This window comes from Ambystoma mexicanum, chromosome 2q (assembly GCF_040938575.1).
Source record: "Ambystoma mexicanum isolate Mex_15411 chromosome 2q, UKY_AmexF1_1, whole genome shotgun sequence".
NCBI lineage: Eukaryota > Metazoa > Chordata > Amphibia > Caudata > Ambystomatidae > Ambystoma > Ambystoma mexicanum.
The window spans coordinates 763,909,823-763,930,400 of NC_090924.1; the positions used below are offsets into that span (position 1 = coordinate 763,909,823).

The 20,578-nt window shown below is 45.7% G+C and overlaps 1 protein-coding gene across 2 annotated transcripts in view; it reads left to right on the forward strand.

Annotated features, from left to right (window-relative positions):
• The window catches only part of ZMYND11 (zinc finger MYND-type containing 11), a 1,608,641-nt gene that overhangs the window by 704,912 nt on the left and 883,151 nt on the right, over nucleotides 1-20,578 (forward strand). The window lies entirely within an intron of this gene.

The following is a 20,578-nucleotide window of genomic DNA, read 5'->3' on the forward strand; positions in this document are numbered from 1 at the left end:
CAGGTCTCATGTGTCTCTGTTTCCCTTCTTTCTGACTTTCTAACTAATCTCCATAAGGTAAGACTCATCTAATCTAGAGTCTGTTGAGTATTCAAAGTCTATCAAGGTGAAGAAGTCTTTCTTTAAGAACTACATTTCCTTTGGGCTTCATATATTTTACAAAAATTATAATCACACAAACTCCATGTAGTGTCTTCATGTATATGTAGTGGAGGATAGTCAATTTGGAACGACTGACAGATATCCGACCCCTATCACGAGGCACAGAGGAGTTTCTGCAGCCTGTGAAAGCCTTCCTATCAGTGTGATCTAGCCAGAGCCACAAGCTACCTGAAAGCAGTACAGGTTGGTAGCTGGAGAGACTCCTCCAATCTCTGCGGCCATGCCCTAACGTGAATGAATGCCTCCGACTCTGAAGAGAACGTCAGACCTGTGTTGTGTGTTGACAACCCCTCCGCAGTGCTTGCATGCAGTTTTAGTGAACTGTAGACCCCTGTCATTGCCTCATTGCCATATGGTTTTGTCAACAGTGGCTTTGGAACCTGTGAGTGATGAAGACATAATTACTATTTGTTTCATGAAGATGCTGGCCTTTGTGGAAATGTGCATATCATCTGCATAGGACAACCGGGAACAGTGGGGGGGGGGGGGATGAGTGTGAAAAGGGAGAGCCTGAGAGATGGGTAATGAGAGAGAGAGAGAGAGAGAGAGAGAGAGAGAGAGAGAGAGAGAGAGAGAAAGAACCGAGATTAGCAGTAAGAAATAGTTATCAGAGCATACACATGTTGATCTACACCAGCTGGGCACACCTTTACTGTCGATTCAATTCTGGGAGCCGAGCGTTCGACCTACCACCACACTCGAAAATGGCACCATAGCTTTCAAAACATCACTAAGCCACTGACTCGTAGCAATTGGGCAAATTGAGTGACCCTGTGCCCCGCCAATCCAACATCCCCAAATAAGTGAAACTACGGCAAAGCGGGAAACAACAAAAGGCCTAAAATGAGGCATATAGAAGGCCCAAAGCAAACCTTTTGAATGGAGGGTGGTTAAAAGGTACAGTAAAGACTTTGTGTACACAGTAACAAAAGAGCAGGACAAGATATTTGTGATACTATATTCTTTATAGAAAAGTTGTAATAATGAGGATAACTGCAAATATGCCATCAAGTAATATCTTATTAGTAAGCCTAAGTAAGGCTGTTTGGCTGTGACACATTGCCTGGATGCGCTGCACTGCCTGAAGCCGTCTGTGAGAGGAAGTTTGCCGTGACTGCAACGCGTTTGTTGTGGAGCCTGTCAACCTCGTTGTGTGCTGACTTTTGGCCTCGCCTATCCCACTCCCGGAAAGCCTACTTCTACCTGGGTAATAGCGCACCCGATCGCACACCCAAGTAAGCCTAAGTAAGGCTGTTTGGCTGTTCGAAGGGCGGAGAGGCAAATGTATACCCGGACCTGTATGCAGATAATGGTGTTGTCTATCAAATATATGATGGACTAAGGGGGCATAGCGATCATTGCAGATCTATGTATTGGAGTGAGGTTGTCGGCGGCTGCTATGAATCATGTTAGATACACATATAAAAGGACTGTGCCGCTGACCAGAAGGGAAACAATGACGGGGGTGTGTGTATTTGATGATATTTTGTCCGCCCCACTGGTGTTTACCCCTGTGAAGGGAACTATAAAAATGGAGATGCCATTACCCCCTTCTCCTCCTAATGATAATGGGTTGGAAGCAGTTAAAATGAATGTAGGTGATGAATCTATACTCCTGATTGAATCTGGATAGAAAAAGGGTGATGAGATCAATGATGAGAATGCGCTAGAGCCCCAAAATCTGAATGTTGAAGATGCATCTTTGCTTTTGATTGACTCGGGTGTGAGTAAAAGGGGAGAAATCAATAATTCTCCAATAGATAGTTCATTACTTGCCTATCCCAATACCCACTGAGTCAGGAGGTTGAGGGGGAAGTAACTTCTTCCCAAAAAAGAAAGTAGACCCCAAGGTGGTAATTGGGGGGAGATGAATGAGGGACGTCATAATGCGCAAATATTAGTGGAATTACAGCTTCATACCCTGTTAATTGGGAATTTAATCAAGGTTGTAGAAATGCCGAAATGTTGCCATACCATGACGGAGGGGAAAGTTGTAGTTAATATAGGAATGAACACAGAACCCCCTACAGGATACGGGGGGGGCTTGGACTACTGAAAAGTGGAGACTCTGGGCCCCCTCTGTATGAGCAAATGCCAAGGATAATCCCATGTACCGATGACAGCCTAAGTAAGGGGAGTGCCATTGAGGTGTTTATTGAGGAAAGAAGTAAGTGCCTCCTTGCCTAAAAACCAGGTGGGACTGTCTAAAAGAATGAATAATAAAACAAAGCAGAAGTCTGGGAAAGGACAGAACAGAGCGTTAAAAAAAAAAGAAAATTGGCGATATCTGATCAGAGAAGAGGTAAATGTCATCCATGTGCCAACAAATTTGGATGTGTCGGGGGAGGAGGACGCAATCTGCAATAGGGAGAGAGGTACTCTTGCGGTGGCTACGCTAACTGAAACCATGAAAAAAATGGGAAAAATAAAAAATGAAGAAGACCAAATGTGAGTAGTGGTCCACAGAAAGATAGCCTGAGTAAGACCAGTCTCCTACAGGTTTTCCCCCAAAAAATGGCCAAAGAAATAGTAGGGAATGAGATGGAATCCACGTCTCAAAATTAAGTTATCACTATTATTGACTCTATTAAACCCCATTCAGAAGTATCTTAGCCCTTAGCAAATAGGGATGAAGAGTCCGATGGAATCAGACACCCAGGTAAATTTGTAGCTGTTGACGGGATGCATGTGAGACGGGATACTGTAAAAAATTCATGTATACCTATGATTAAGTCAGCCGTTGTCCCTACTGATTACAGGAAGTTGTCGCCTGTATCCTAGTCTAAGATCTTTGGAGCTAAATCTAGCTTTCAATCTAATTGTCCGGGGATGACAAAACATATTGGAGATCATCCCCGGGTGTTGAGGGAAAGTCTCGAAACTGAGGCACTGGGAAATGTAGCAGACAGTGCAAATAAGGGACTGGTTGTAACTGATAAACTGACTGAAAGAATCGTGCGGAGAGTGATGAAGCAAATGATGGATGGGGGAATGCAGCAGACAATAAAAGTAAGGGACTGGTTATAAATGATAAAGAGGGTGAGCAACCTTTGACTGAAAGAATTGTGCAGGGAGTGATGAAGATAATGATGGATGAGCATTCCAAGGCACAAACAGCTTCTAAGACTCTAGGACGAGTGACTATCGAAGAAGTGGAGGAAACTTATGTGGAAAGGATGGGTGGAAAAATTGAGGTTGGGAAACCTCAAATGGAGAGTGGAGTCCAGAATGAACAACATTTGCAGCGTGGAAATAGAGATACTAATAAAAACTCACATGTATGCAATGAAATACAGTTGAGGCAGCCCCACTTTCCGGAATTCCCTAGTGTCTTAATGTATTATTTGTTTCTGCAATGTGGGCCTGTCTCATTGTACAGAAGGAGAATTTTGGCCCTATTTGATAAGATTTCTAATCTTAACCTTATCTCATCAGGAGACATTAAATTGGTTGATTATGTGCACCCGGATAGATATTACTATGTAAAAATTGTCTTTCATTCGCAAGCAATTTATGAAGCAGTTCTTTTGGAGGCATAAACATTTTATAGGTATGGTTATGACCTTTGCAGTTACAGTAGAGGTCTTCTAAATAGTAACGAAGGAACGGAGTTACCTATTTCAAAAGGTAAGGGCATGGAGCTGCCCGAGAGGATAACTAGCAGGTCACAAAAAGATGATGATTCAAATGACTCTAGTCTAAGGTGGTTAGCAATGGCATTACGAGATTCCATCATGCAGCTCCAGGGCCTAAAACCTAATAGTTAATCTTAAAGGTAACTTTACCCTAGTGTCTTGGAACACGGGGGGCCATTGGTTTTTTAAAGATTCACCAGAGATTTGTCATCTGCTATCTAAATGCACTTTTTTTGTCTGCAGGAGACTTGGTTTACTACTCCTTATGGCTTAGATGGTTTCATAGTGCATTCAGAGTTAGCCACGCAAGGGAATTTTGGTAGGTCTTCTGGGGGCCTGATTTCCGCTGTACGTGTGGATTGGGGACCCATAATCATAAAAATCTTTCGACTTCCAAAATGGTTCCTAGCTGTGCTGTTTCAGTTAACAAATTGTGTTGGAACCAGTAATAATTTGGTTGTAAACATATATTGGAATGAAAAAAATAATTTGATGGACTCCTTAGAATCACTTGGGGCAATCATAGAAGAAGCTTATGAACTTCACTCAGATGTGATGATAGTTGTTGCTGGTGATTTTAATGTTGAAATTCCTAGAGATAATGAGGGTGGGCACACCTTAGGATCAGAATATCGCCCTGTAAGGGGAGATCATATTAACAAATCTCTACAGGGACAACTGTGGTGTAAATTCTTTGAAGAATGGGGCCTAATCAGTACGGGAGAGTTACTGGGTTACTCGATGGATACATCTACATGGTTTAATGGCAAGTTCTCTACAAACATGGACTATATCTATCTGTCAACACCTCTATTTTGTCTGGCTAGTACATTGTGTATGAGGAAAACTACCTGCAGTGATCAGAAGATTTTGGAGGTACAATTTGAGGGGGTGGAGGGAAATCTGGAACATGGGACCTGTGCAACTACATATCTGGTTAATGCATCTAAGACACGTATTATACAGCATCAACGACAATCTGGTTAGAACTAATGCCGTTTTTCAGTCAGATTTCCTAAATACGAATCTTGGGGGGGGGGGGGGGACGGACGAACGTTCTATACTGTCGATACTTTTGATCATTATGTACAAAGTACAAACAACCATCAATCAGATAGTTTCTGTGTCTAGTACCAACCAAAGGAAGATAAAACATCTGCATAATTATGATGTGGTTGTTAGATCATTTAAAAAAAAGACAGCCTTAGGGAGTTGAGATATCTATATAAACAGCACCTCTTCCCTACTGAGAAAGAGGTCTTGGGGGGGTGGGGGGGGAGGGAGATCAAGAACAAATGGAAGAACAAAATCAAGGCCCACCGAGCAAAGCTGTATCAGGTGGATGGGGAAGTTATGCTGGCTGCACTAAGGGATCCCACTGCAAGATCTTTTTGGCACCTAACAAGTAATAGAAATATGAACCAGGCTCAAGTACAAACATGTGCCACATCGGAATAGCAGTGGAGGGGTCATTTTGGTACTGTCTATGCCCCCTCCAAGATTGATAATCCTTTGCCGAACTCTGTTATACAACATGTATGGGATTTTCCAATTGTTGATGAGGATATTAACATGTTGATATGCAAGGCATCATCCTCCAGGGCGGCTTGGCGAATATTATCTTTAAGGGCAACACAAATGTCTGGTCAAAAATATTATTTATGCTCTATACTGATATGGTTAAGGTGCGAGAAATCCCGACAGCATGGCACGTATCCTATATAGTGTCAGTATATAAAAAAGGTCATAGGTTGTCCCCAGCAAACTATAGACCAATTGCACTCTTGGATGCAGACTCCAAGATATTCTCAGGATTGGTATTGAAACACACCCAAGAGTGGGCAGAGAGAAGTACGATCTTATCTCGGTTGCAATTTGGTTTTCGTAAAAATGTAGGCACTGACGAAGGGGGATCACTAATGAACATTTTGCAACGGAAAGCTTGGAAACAGGGAAGCGTCCCGCTCTATGTAGCATTGATAGACTTGAACATGACTTTTGACATGGTTGATAGGAGTATTCCTTGGGGGAAGCTATATCGAATGGGATTACCATCTTCCCTACTCTCGATGCTGTACCACTTGCATGAAGGCTCCAAATTGCAGGTGCACTTAAGTAATTCGGGAACACTGACACAGCCGATTAATGCACCGAATGGTCTGCGACAAGGCTGTGTTTTTCCACCAACAATATTCAATTGATTCGTCTCAGATGCAGGTGATGTGTTAGAGGCGGCTGCCTTTGTGCCACCTACAGTTGAGGGAGTTGGGTATCATGGACTGCCTATGGAGATGATGTTATGCTCTTTGATCCCACTCCACGAGGTTTGCAACGCCTACTAACAGTATTTAGAGACTATACACTTGCAAATTCGCTTCTGATTAATGCAAAAAACCTGTAATTTTACGTCTTCACTGCAAAGCTAGTAGGGGGAACCTAGTATGGTTTTTGAATCATGAAAAGTTGACTTTGAAACCATACTATCCAATTGGGCTATCCAATTTTTAGAAATAAAAGGAAGTTGCATTATAGGCAATATATGGATGAAAGGTAAACACGCAAATAATCCATCTAAAAGAAATCGACTCGAAATATGGGAAACTTTTCTTTGTATTGTCCCTGCATTATTACAAATGCAAACTTATCCCTCAATTTTGTTATGGTCTGGAATTTTTTCCAAGGTGGGCCATTGAGGAATTAGACAAATATGAGGCAAGGATATTAAGATCTGTGTTTAGATGTCTACCTAAGTGTGTGCCATTGGAAGCACTGCGTTATGAGTTGGGTCTGTGTTCTATTAGAAGTATGGTTATGTGGCGCAGGGTGTGCCTATTCAGAAAACTGGTTATAAGCTCAAAAGATGCCCTTTATGATCTGTTGGGTAATGGGATATGAAGTGGAACATGTGTCTCTGACTATTTAAAGGAATTAACAATGGAGTCCTTGGCTTATTTAACTGTATCCGGTGCTATGTGTGAGATGCTATATTCAACCCAAATAAGGTAAAAAAAATGCTCTGAACATCTAGATTGGAATATTAGCAGTGCTAAAGTTCTTGGAACTAAATTGTACAACCAGCTGGTAGCTGGATATCAAAGAGGAGGTAGTATGGAGCCATACCTGACCAAATTTCCGGATAAAAGGATGCGTAATATTTTATGCGTTTCAAATGTAATGTGATGTTGACTAGGGAAATTACAGATCTGAGAGAAAAGGGGAAATAAATCCCATCATTGTGTTGGTTCTGTGGCATCTCTGGGTTGACAGAGACATTGCAAAATGTATTAATCAATTGCAATTGATTGAGAAAGGATCGTATAGATTACTTTATGAAATTTGTGAATGGAGATAATTTGGATCTTGAAAGATTGTTTGGAAATGTTATATGGGACTGACATCTCGCTGCAGCTCGCGGTAGTTAGATATCTGAGAAATAAATGCAAATTAGTACCAACAATATACGACGAGTAAATGAAGTGCTGGCTGAACTGAAGATGCATCTTTAGTGCATGTCCTTGTTTGGTCTTGATAAGATGATGTAGGCCTATTATGTGTGTTACTTATGAATTGATACAGGCGTAAGGAGACATTTTGTGTCAGTAGTAAATGGAATAATGAAGTTATATCTGCGGACATTGAGTGCATTTGTATAAGTAATTCTTTTGAAATATGTGACTCAAAGTATATTTTTTTAGGTTAATTGTGTTATTTATGCTGTTTTTAGTATTGTATGATGTATTTCTCTCCTTAGTTTGGAAATTCTGTTATTATGTCTTGAATTGTTTTTATATGTATATTGAAGTGTTTTGTAAGGGTTATGTATAACACATAAAAATAATTAAATAATAGCTTATTAGAATACAATCATTTTCTAAAATGTAACCTAGAGAGATTTGGTTGCTGAAGGTTTGAAGTAGCACAAACTTCAAGTTTGCAGAGATGGGTTCATGGAGCTGCAGGTGTAGTTTTTGGTTTGACATTAGATGGCCAGCAACAAAATACCCCTCAACTTGAAGAATGTAACCAATATTCCAGTTGGAGCCTACGGACCCCAAAGATGTAAAGAGGAATGTTCTGCTTTGCTTGCGGGCTCTCAGTCAGCTGCAAAAACACCTGGACTGTAAGAGCTGTAAACCAAAGTATGTCTTTCTTTGGTTTCTCTACAACACATATTGGAGTCTTGCTATTCGCATTGCAGCTGCAGAATATTATATGTATGTATCTAGGTCCATCTGAGGGCGCCGGTAGTTAAGATAAAAGCAATTTGCATTGCATTTCCCCAAAATACTGTTGCTAAATACATTTCACTGTCTAGTGGTCTTCAAACTCTTTTGGCCTGGCCCCCCTTAGCAAAGTTTGGGCAGGCCGGGCCCCTCAAAAGTGCCAGATGGACAGTATGTAGAAATCGCTATGAACATTTGCGTGCCGTCACCGCACCCTACTCCCAGTACAGACCCTGGGCTCTCCCCACCCTACTCTCACCACTATCCCAGTGCTGCCGCCCATCCTGCTCCCACCACAGTCCCATAACACAAGCATTCACGCGCGTGGTTGCTAAAATGCCCCGCTCCAGGTTGCTCTGCCAGTATGTGCGAGGAGGCGCAGGAGCACCCCCTCGCACATACATACATGCAGTGCCCCAGCCAGCATTTCCAATGAGCTATGCAAGGCTGGTGAAGCAAAACACCCCCAGCTTCGCATGGCTCAGTGATCATGTGCGGCTGGGGAAATGAGCTGTCAAAGGCAAACAGTGTTTCCCTTTGACAGTTCAGCCAGCCCAGGAGCACTCCCACATCTGGAAAAAGCAGCTGCGGGAGTGCTCAGTGTTTCACTGGGCTGGCTCCTCAGCTCCTCCATAGTAGGTGAGGTGGCCAGTGGGTGGATGCCCCCTCACCCATTATGGATGAGCCGGCAGGCTTGGACAAGCCTATAGGGCCATAGGGCGATGACCATACCAAAAATGCAAAATGCTAGTGTAGGCCAGTCAAAATGGGCCACTTTTTTGGCCAATGTGGACCAGTTTGAGGAGTTACTTCACCATGCAGCTTGTAGTTTTGACCATTGTTGCTGAATAAATATTCTTTAAATATCACAATTTGTTTACATTTGAACAAAAAACAACCCCTTGGGTACTATTCAAACAGTCTGTGACTAAAGGACTGAATATCCATTTGCAAATGCTGGACATTTTTTCATTGGTGTCCAAGACCATTTTATGGTCCATTCTGACCATGTGAGCTGCCCCTTCCCATTTCCTCCAATCAAAAAAAAAAAAAAAAGTTTAAAAACATTTTATGCTGGGCTCTCGCGCCCCCCGTGGGATGCGCCCGTGCCCCCCTGGGGGGGCGCGCCCCACAGTTTGAAGACCTCTAGATGTATTTGAATGAAATTTGCCCAAAAGAATGCTTATCAGTGGCCCCTCCAAACTGAAAATATGGTGAAAAATTCCTTTAACGGTTCAAAAGTTATTTTTAAAAAAAAGATGATTCGAATGTGTCCTCCAATGTATTCCACATCTTTGACATGTAATGCTGTGTACTTAGGAAACTTTTTTGGCAGAGGGAGTCCTGCGTCGATGGTGTCGGGTCGATGTTCTTCGTAGGCCTCTGTCGAGGGCGACGTCACCGGATGTTATAAATAGGACGCACGGCGCCTGTAGCCTTAGTTCTGTTTTTTCCGCAAACCTGTTTGCTTCAGAGACTCGGCACGCCTTGTGTATTCCTCGTGAATAGGTCGTCTTCTTCTTCTACCCCTCGGACTCCACGGTCTGGCTTTAAGACTTGCCGGGACTGTAAGTCTAAGATGTCGATTAAGGTCCCGCATTGCATTTGTTTGTGGTGCCTGGGTGAGAGTCATGACACCGACGAATGTTCCAAATGCCAGTCGCTGACTGCTAAGGTCTTGCGGGGGCATAAGGGGAAGTTACAGATAGGTAGGGGTTCTATACACAGTAAGTCTCGTAAAACTTCTAAGGGGATGTCCACTGACGTTTCAAAGGGTGACTCTCCGCGTCGGAAGGAGTCCTGGGGATCTCGGTCTCGGAGTTGGCCCCGCCATTCGTCGTCCTCGTCTCGGCATTCCAGGAAGCGCCGTCACCGGTCGCCTCCCCCGTCCTCCTCGGAGGATGCCGCCGCAGAGGAAAGTAGCTTGTCCTACTAAGTCCTCGACTCCAGAGGAATGGGCAGCCTTCAGGGAGCTGATGCTGGCGATTTTCCAATCACGGGGCACAGATCCGTTCGCTCCTTCGGAAGAAGCCACAGGGAATGCTCTCGGTCCGTGGCTCGTGTGCCTTCGGGCTTGGGTCCTCGATGCGATGCTCATCGGGAACCTTCGAGGTCCTGTTCGAGCAAGGTTCCAGTTGATCGCCAGAGATGTGCTTCCAGATTTCCCTGGTGAGACCGCAGAAGTCTGGTAAGGGCTCAAGGTGGACTCCGTCGGATATGGAGGTCAAAGCTTTGCCTCCACACCAGCCCTCGGTGCCGTCGACGCCAAAGCCATAGGCGCTCTCGACGCCTCTGGGGCTTTTTGGCCGGAATTTGCAGATGGAGGTCCCTGGTACTGTGGATCATCCAAGGAAGGCTCCTTCAAGATCTGTGATGCCTGTTAAGGATTCCAGACCCTCTTCTGTCCCGAGGCAGGAGGGTTTTATTCCCTCTTGATGACATCGATGAGGATGAGGAGAGGTCAGATTTAGAATTTGACCCTGTTGAGCCTGATGTGGCTCCTATCTTTTCTGGGGACAGTCAGTTGGAAGAGTTACAGCAATCTCTTCATGATGCCAGTGGCTTGGACACTTCTCCTGAGGTGGAGTTAGGCAGACCTGAGCCTGGGGCTCATGCAGAGTCGTCCTACAGGGGACTGATGGCTAGGGTTTGTTTGTTTGTTTATTTATAATGCGCACCAGACCCAAAGGTATTAGGGCGCAGAAGAAGGAAAAGAGGATTGTTCAGCTTAGGTTACATTGCTGTGCGTTACAGTACAAAATAATAAACAATGTTGGCCTATATCATACAAATGAGCAAAGGATAGTGAAGGGCATCAAGAAACAGTTATATACTATTTATACAATTATACAGATATATATATATATATATATATACAGTTATACGCAGTGGTGGACACTGGACAGTGGTGTGGCAATGTGGTAGAAGGTCAAATGTCGTGCTCCTTAATCCATTGGAGGTTAGATCTGAAGCGTAGGTATGGCATGTCTTCTCTTAAAGAGGGTGGGAGTGAGTTCCAGTTTTGGGCAGCTTTGACCGGGAAGCTATTACCACCAGTCTTCATACGTTTGAATATAGGCACTTGAAGTAGGTTAGTATTAGCTGTTCTAAACGGGCGGTTAGTGGATTGTCTCCGGAATCTGGAAGTAAGGTACTGGGGGGTTAGGGTGGCTGATTTGAGGAAGATTTTGTCTTTGGTGGAGAGCCAGTTGTTGGATCTTCTAAAGTCAGATATGTGAACTTTCTTGAGAATGTAAAGGGCTGCTCTTAAAGCATTGTTTTGTAAGATCTGTATCTCGTTGGTAATGTATTTGTTGCAGCCTATGTATAGGGCGTTGCAATAGTCCAGTTTAGGTAATACCAAAGCTCTTGCTAGAGTAATGCAGTTGTTGGGTGTAAGGAATGGCTTGGCTGCTCTAATTAATTTACACGTATAGGCGGTGGCTGAGGCCATGGATTTAACTTGTTTTTTGAATGTGAGAGTGGAGTCAAGGTAAAAGCCAAGAGTTTTCACTTCCTTAGCTACTTTGATATTGTTATTGTCTATGGTGAAGTTAGAATATAGATGGCCTAATTTATTGAGATTCGCTGTGGTGCCCAAAATGAGTAGTTCCGTTTTATCATCATTCAGGCATAATAGTCCATGAGAGGCCATCCATGCCAGGATGATGATATATACTCTGTTCACAAAGGCCAAATCCTTATCGTAATCTCCCGTCAACCGGATGAGGATCTGTGTATCATCTGCATAGTTAGTGTAGGTGTTACCCAGGCCATCTAGATCATCAAAAAGGGGCTTCGTGAATATGTTGTACAGAGTGGGTGAAACACATGAGACTTGTGGCACACCACAAGTGATAGGAATGGGGTCTGCAGCTGCTGAAGGTGCAAAGACCCGCATGGTTCTATTATCCAAGAAGGATTGAATCCAGCCTATGGCTTCTTGTGAGAAGTGAGTGGCCGAGTTTAAGTGATGGCAGAGAGTCTTATGATCAACCAAGTCAAACGCAGCTGAGAGATCGAGCAGCAGTAGTGCTTTGTTACCATTGTCTCTCAGGGTGTCTATTTGTGCTTTAAGGTCAATCAGTGCAGTTTCTGTTCTGTGTTGCGGTCTAAAACCTGACTGACGTGCTCCTAGGAGGTGGTTGCAGTCCAGGTATTGTTGGATTTGGAGGTACGCTACCTTGTCCAGGATTTTAAGCAGGAAAGGCACTGTCGTAATGGGACGATAATTTGTGGGAATGGTCGGGTCAAGTGTTTTTTTTAGAAGTGCGAGGACCCACGATTGTTTCAAATTGTTGGGAATAGTACCGGAGGAGAATGAGGCATTTATGAGTTTGGTTATGAATGGGGAAAGGTCCCTTGCGGCATCTTTTATGATTTGTGCCGGGCAAGGGTCGCCGTGGCAGTTGGACGGTGTGAGAGTTAAGATAACCTTTTCAACTTTTTGAATATTTTTGGAATGATTACCAGTAATAGGGACCTTTGTATTAGAAAGAAGCACTGGGATGACCTCTGCAATTTCCAGGGGAAAACTACAGCAGAAATTAAAGGTGAGGCTGGCCTCAGTCTTTTTTAATAATTGGGGCCAATGCAGTGTCCAAAGGCCATGGCCATCCCAGTGCTTCTTTCTAATACAAAGGTCCCTATTACTGGTAATCATTCCAAAAATGATGCATTGTTTTATAATCACCACGGGAATGAGCAAACCCTTGCCAATTTAAAAGTCTTGCCTTCTTTAATAGTTGAGGCAACATTAACAAGAGGCCTCTTGGCCTCTGTCATGTCATGGCTGATTGATTACTTGGCATTGGAGGTGGGAGAATCAACCATGTCCTCTGGGCCACCATCTTTTCACATAGCATAGCAAAACCCTTTAAGTTCAGTGAAAACACTTTACTTATGACAGAGCTAGTATGATGCTTTTCCCCCCCACACAAAACGCATGAAATTCGGCAGGTATGAGAAATGACAGGCATCTTAACTCTGAGACCCCCCATTCTTTGCTTAGGCCCTGAGCACATATGAGATCACATCAGATATCAGCAATGTGATAAAATATGCCATCATGGGGGACATCGCTGGGGGTGACTTTGAGGTAAGATGGTCATCACATCCCGCACCCGCCAAATTTCAGGGTTTCTTTTGTAATTATTTGGATTACCTTAAAGGCATGGTCCGGTAAAATGTTTTATTGTCCCTACGGGTCGGCCATGTTTTTTTAAGCCTAAGTGGCTCGATTTTAGAAAAATTTCCTATGGACCTTACCCGAGTTTTCGTCCATTAAACGCACGCGAAAACAGGCACCAGGGATCTGCCATTTTGTGATAATCCTATCATTTCCCCATTGCCGTGGCTGACCTGCTTCTGCGGCACTAAATCAAATCCCCCGCCCCTGAGCCTGACATTATCAAAACATTCATATTCCCTGCCTCTCTCCGTGACGTTACTGTGCTGCGTAGGCAAACGCACCCAGTCGTCTTCTACGCGACTCCACACAGAACCCGGAAACCAACACAGACCATCTCACAACACAGCGCGCCACAGTTCGGAATATGAAACTGTACTTTAAAATCAAACGGCAACACAGTACATTTGGTAAAGTACATTTATTTGACATTAAATGTTTAGAGAATATTCAGCAATTGCCATATGAACTCCGAAAGCCATTTATTTTCTTTTATCTGTATCCGCAAATCCGTAAAAGTTTTTCTGAGGCTTGTGGAATCTGCCTAGATCACATGCTGTGCATAGGCCGACATCTAGTGGAAGCTGCGGAGTATTACAGTTTGTTTTTCGAAACTCGAAAATGGGCGTCGACAGGGCGTGCCAGTAATACTATCCCTAGTGTGACGTCCACTGTACCCATGATCCCTCACGCGTCTAGGACCCTCAGATTGTTTTTTTCTGCCATGCTGGTCAAAAGCACTGAGCGGAGTTCCCTGACTTAGTCAGATTTTGCAAATATTGTTATATATTTCCCCGTTTATTCCACCTATACGTCAAGTCTCCGAACATCGACACTCGACGCCGGATCGGAGAAAATTCAACCGTCGGACTACAGCGACGGATTTGGGCCTCGGAAGGCCTCTGGCCTCGGCTCGGGCCTCGGAAGTCCTCTGGACTCGGCCCTGCAAGTAGGGAGAGTGGGGGGTGGCACATACCCTACACTCTGATTAATATAGGTACATTACTTATATTCCTACACTCCCAGCCTGCTGCCATAGGGTGCGTATGGAGGGTATCCCCTTTCAATTTTGCCCCAAGTGCAACCGCAAGTATCCTTGGGTTGACAGACATGCCACGTGTAACCTCTGCTTGCCGAGGGACCACCCCGAGGCGAATTGCAGAGTGTGCAGTCGGTTTAAACCGAAGACCCTTAAGGACCGTTCGACAAAGCGTTGGGCCCACCACGCCAGGCGACAAGAGGCCATGGCCGCGGAGGGTGCCTTCAGTGATGTCAGCGACGCCGTACTTTCGGACGGCGAGGGCAATGTGGCGTCGATGGACAGCCAAGCGCAAGTCCCCGACCTCGGAAGGTTGTCCGGCAGGGCAGCTATGGGAAAGACCCCCGGCAACACGAGTGCTACCCACACCACTTCCAGCAAACAAAAGTCCAACCGAGACTCGACGCGCACGTAGAGTTCTCGGAAAGAGGCACATGGAGAACGGTCCACCGAGTCGGTGTCCTCTGGGCGTTCGCCTCATGTCACCAAGCAACCCTCCACTGTTGCTAAAAGGGCCTTGCACCCCTTAGTGACTGAGGTTCGGTCGTCGGAGGACGACGCAACCTCTACCCCCAAGCCGCACTCCAGGAGTCGGCGTCTGCAGGCAGCGGTAAGGCTGCTACCGAATCCCTTACACTCTCCAGAGACAGGGACTCTACCCCTGAATTTCGACGCCAGGCATCGAAAAGCTCTGATGGGGCCCAAAAGTCGGGGAAGCACTCTTCCACCCATGGGAAGGGGGAAAACAACGAAGGAAGCAGCCCCAGCCTACTTCCACTCCTAAACTACATTCTACTCCACCTAAACAGACGGACAAGTCTCAGTCCCCTGTCCCTAAGGCCCCTGTTCAGGCCAGTAGGTCTAGCCAGGACAAATCTCAATCTGTTGTCCCTAAGGCCCAGTTCAAGGGAATGGTCCAGTGATGACATAGACAGCGTAATGTCAAGGATGTCATCATTGGCAGATTTCTATGCCAAGAACCCAGAACACTTTCTCTCTTATACCCCAGAAGGGTCAACTCCCTCAGGCTCGAAGGATCCAATACTTCCAAGTAGGAAGTCCCGGGGTGAAGCACAATCTTCAGACCCCTTCTATATACAGCCCTATTCTCAATATCAGGAAGATCCATCCTTTGTTGAGGATCCAGACGTGGGCATGTTCGAAGAACAAACTGGGACGGGCTATTATGGGGATGATGAGGACCAAGAGGAGGAGGAGGAGGAAGAGGACGACCCAGATACATACAGGGTAGATTCCCCGGTAGAGAAAGAGCCTGCGGTTACCGACTCCCCTGTAGACAACCAACCTCTCCTGAATGAGGTACTGTCCAGAACGGCACAGCACTTTCACATTGACACCCAGGGTGCTCAGGAAGAGAGGGACTTTGCAGAGGAACTGGTGGGAGAAAGGAGACCTGTTCCTCAGGCCATCCCTATCCTTAAATCAATACAAAGGAGGATAGACCCTTCCCTTGTTAACCCCAATCTCACTAGGGCAGTAAACCCCAGAATTGAAAAGCTTTTCAGGGCAGCCCAATCTGACCCACTATACATAAGGGGACATCTCAAACCGGACTCCCTGGTTGTTACAAACACCCGTAAGAGGGCGGGAACACCCTTGTCATCGTCCGAAGCTCCCCCCGACAAGGAGCGCAAGAAGATTTATGGCTTGGGCAGTAAAGTAGCCTCCACTTCCGCCTACCAGGCAAGGATTGAAAACTCCACCACCCTGCTGGCTAGTTAAAACTGCCACCAATGGGAAGAAGTCGCGGCTCTCGTAGCCTCAGCCCCAGAACCCTTAAAGAGCCAATTGGCACGAGTTTCGGCAGAGGGGAGAGCCTGTCAGGTTGCATTTTGAAATCAACCTTTGATGCCGCGGATAACGCCGGCAGATTAATTGCTGAAAGCACGGTCATCAAGAGGCATGCTTGGCTACGGCAGTCTGGTTTCAAGGCCGAGACCAAAGCATCATTGATAGATAAGCCGGTGGAGCCGGATCTATTGTTTGGAAAGGCGGTCGAGGACGCGCTAAAGAATGCCAAGGACGAGTATGAGACACTGAAGTCCCTAGGGCAACTAACCAACAAACCCCCTAACCAGAGAGGGAATGCAAATTTTCATCACCCTCACGGACAAAACTCCCAAAGAGGCTCAAACTATTCCCAAGGCCAGGGTACTACATGGAACACTAACCAGCAGTCCACCCAGAGCTATGGCAGGGGTAACAAAACAGTGACGCTCTGTTCAGGGTCCCTTCTCGCGCATCCCCAGTAGGGAGACGCATTTCCATCTTCACCCAAGCTTGGGAAGGGATCACATCAGACAGATGGGTGCTGTCCACAGTGTCCGCAGGATACTGCATAGAACTCCTAGAGCGTCCCCGAAACCACCCTCCACGACAAAGAATACACTCCTTAGACAACCAGAAGGTCCTACTCGAAGAGATCGAAATTCTTCTTGCAAAGGACGCGATATAACTCGTCCCGGGACACCAGGTAAACAAGGGTATTTATTCAACTTACTTCCTTGTGCCAAAAAAAGATTTGACAATGCGCCCAGTATTGGATTTACGGCCTGCAAACAAGTATGTCAAGCCCCAAAAATTTCACATGACTACTCTCCAAGAGTTAATTCCCCTCCTAAAAAAGGGGCATTACATGGCAACATTGGATATGAAAGATGCCTATTTTCATATTTCCATGTTCCCAGCGCACAGAAAATATCTGCGCTTCAAGGTGGACAGTCAGCACTACCAGTTCAAGGTACTGCCCTTCGGGATAGCCTCTGCTCCATGGGTATTCACCAAGGTACTGGCGGTGGCGGCGGCACACCTACGCAGGGAGGCAATCCCAGTGTACCCTTATCTGGACGACTGGCTCATCACGGGGGAGACCCCAGTAATTTGCAGGACAAACATTCAAAGAACTATCGACCTCCTCTTCGAATTGGGCTTCTCCATAAACAAGAAAATATCAAGTCTGGTGCCCAGCACCTCCAAGCAGTTCCTAGGAGCTGTTCTAAATACTCAAGGGGGGTTGGCTTTTCCTTCAGAGGAAAGAATTCGGAATATACTACTGCAAATTCCGCAATGTCAAACCGGTCGCCAGATAACAGTACGCAAAGCAATGCGTTTGCTGGGCATGATGGCGTCATATATTTACCTGGTCCCCCACGCACCCCTGCGCATGCGTCCCATGCAAGAATGGTTGGCGAAACTGTGGTCTCAGGCAAGTGGTCAGTGGGACGATCTAGTGGTCGTTTCGCCAACACTTGTACAAAGCCTTCACTGGTGGACAAGAGACAATTTATCCAAGGGGAAACCCTTTTACGATCCCGAGATACAGGCAGTAGTCACGATGGACGCATGCCTGACAGGATGGGGAGCTCACCATCTCCACCACACAGCTCAGGGTCTCTGGTCTCACACAGTGGCCAAGAATCACATCAACCTGCTAGAGCTTCTGGCAGTTTTCAGAGCACTTCAAGCGTTCGAGCCCCACCTACTGAACCTGTCGGTGCAGATCCGAACGGACAGCACGACAGCCATGCTCTACCTGAACAAGCAAGGAGGGACTCGTTCGCCAAATCTGTCCAGACTTGCCCAGAAAATATGGATATGGGCACTCGACGGAACATCTTTCTGTCATCTCAACATGTTCATGGGGATCTCAATTCTCTAGCGGACGCTTTGAGCAGAGATCCCCTTCCGGAGGAACACGAATGGTGTCTACACAGAGATATCGTAGAAGATCTCTTCTCTCAGTGGGGTTTCCCCACTATAGACCTATTTGCCACAAGCGAAAACAGACAGTGCCCAGGATTCGCATCCAGGTTTCCCCAACCAGACTCCCTGGGGAACGCCCTGTGGATGAACTGGTCAGGGATGTTTGCGTAAGCTTTTCCACCAACTCCTCTCATCAGGAAGGTGGTGAACAAGATGAACAGAGAGTCGATGACGCTCGTCCTAGTTGCTCCCATGTGGGCGAGACAACCATGGTTTCCACACCTACGCAGACTTTCGGTGTGCGATCCCATCAAACTCCCGGGCTGGTAAAAATCTTTTGTCCCAGCACCAAGGTCAGAAGGTGCATCCTCTACCCAACTCCATGAACCTAGCAGCATGGCTCCTGAGGTCACAGAGTTCAATTTACCACAGAGATGTATGGACATCCTAAAAGAGTCTAGGAAACCGAGCACGAGGCATTGCTACTTTGACAAATGGAAGAGATTCGTTATCTGGTGCCAGAATAAACAAATCAACCCAGTTGATTGCACTCCTTCCACAATCGTGACATACATGCTCCACCTGCTGGACACAGGTTTGGTTTTCAACTTACTAAAGGTACACCTGGCAGCACTGTCAGCATACACCACCTCACATCGCAAGGTGTCGTGGTGGAAGGTACCCGTGGTTAAAGCATTCATGGAGGGAGTAAAGAGACTTCATCCCCCTATATCTAACCCACCACCAGGATGGGACCTGAACGTGGTGCTATCTAAACTCATGGGCCCCCCATTCGAGCCCATGCATAAGACAAGTCTCAAACACCTGACCTATGAGACTGCCTTCTTAGTAGCCATTACAACCATAAGAAGGGTCAGTGAAATTCAGGCTCTGTCAGTGCAGGATCCTTTCTTTACTATTCATAAGGATAAGCTGGTTTTATGGACACACCCTAGGTTCTCACCTAAGTTTATTTCTAAATTCCATGTAAACCAGTCCATCGAGCTTCCGGCTCTCTTCCAAAACCCACAAAGCTCGGCTGAGGTTAAACTACACACCCTAGATGTGCGTAGGGCGGTCCTTTACTACGTAAACAAGACCAGACCGCTTAGGAAAACAGATCAACTGTTTGTCTCCGTAGCCACAGGCAAAGAGCGAGATCGCCTCTCTAAGGGTGCCATCTCCAAGTGGATTGTCAACTGTATCCAGTTGTGTTACTCTCTTTCTAACAAAACTTTGCCTTTTACGCCCAAAGCCCACTCGACAAGAGGCATTGGGGCCACTCTGGCTTTCATTGCAAATGTTCCCCTTGACACCATTTGCAAAGCAGCTACTTGGAGCTCTGTTCACACTTTTACTCAGCACTACTGCATTGACACCCATTCCAAGACAGATACTCAAGTGGGACAAGCGGTTCTAAGACATTTATTTGCTCATGACCCTTCTCAAATCCCACCTCCTTCTAACACTGCTCGCTAATCTATGCACAGCATGTGATCTAAGCAGATTCCACAAGCCTCAGAAGGGATACATTACTCACCGTAATCATATTTCTGATGCTTGTATCTGCTTAGATTCACATGCGACCCACCCTTCCTCCCCTCTGAGAGAAGGCGCATGGATGCTTGTAGTCTTATCTTATCTATCTTCTATCTGCTTGGATCATCTGTACTCACGCTACTCCTCATGCTACCTCATGTCAGGAAAAATACAATCCGAGGGTCCTAGAAGCGTGAGGGATCATGGGTACAGTGGACGTCACACTAGGGATAGTATTACTGGCACATCCTGTGTCAACGCCCATTTTCGAGTTTCGAAAAACAAACTGTAATACTCTGCAGCTTCCACTAGATGTCGGCCTATGCACAGTATGTGAATCTAAGCAGATGCAAGCATCAGATATACGATTACAGTGAGTAATGTATCCCATCGTGAGTCACACGCTGTTCCTTTATGGTACACAGGGTGTTAGTTTTCGTTAAAAGAAGCACTTTGAAAGCACGGTGAACCGCAAGGCTGTTCCATCAACTAGGCACTAGTCCACCGTAAAGGTTGATATATTGCTTCTAGCCACTAGTACAGCGTAAGGGCATGTGGGCCCTTGGCGATCGTCCCATAATATGTTTAACGTGCTCCAGTTGTTCACACGAAGCTGCAGGTGTCTATTGAAGAATCCGTCTGCTGGTGTCTCAAACCGATGACAGTAGCAGAACGGGAGCAAATACCCGTTATGAAAACAAAAAAATTATAATTAGTCTCGCCAGCCGATCTTCATTAATATTACTCATTGTATTTATTACGGCCGATCAGAAACTATTTGCTTGCAAGGATAGTTCAATGGAGTATGTTCGCCTCTAAAATCAATGCGAAAAGTAACGAAATAAATTGAGGCCAACACACAATGAGAAACAACTGTTTGTCTAGATGCGTGTGGAATGATATGATATATGATATGGCATTTGTAACGCGCCTATACACAAGTGTTTCAAGGCGGGACGAGGCAGGGGGGGAACAAGGGGAGACAGACAACGATCCTACTAGGCCAGGTGTCATTCAGATCGCGCAAGGGGAAGGGGAGAGGGGGGAAAAGTGCTGTACATGGTTAGTA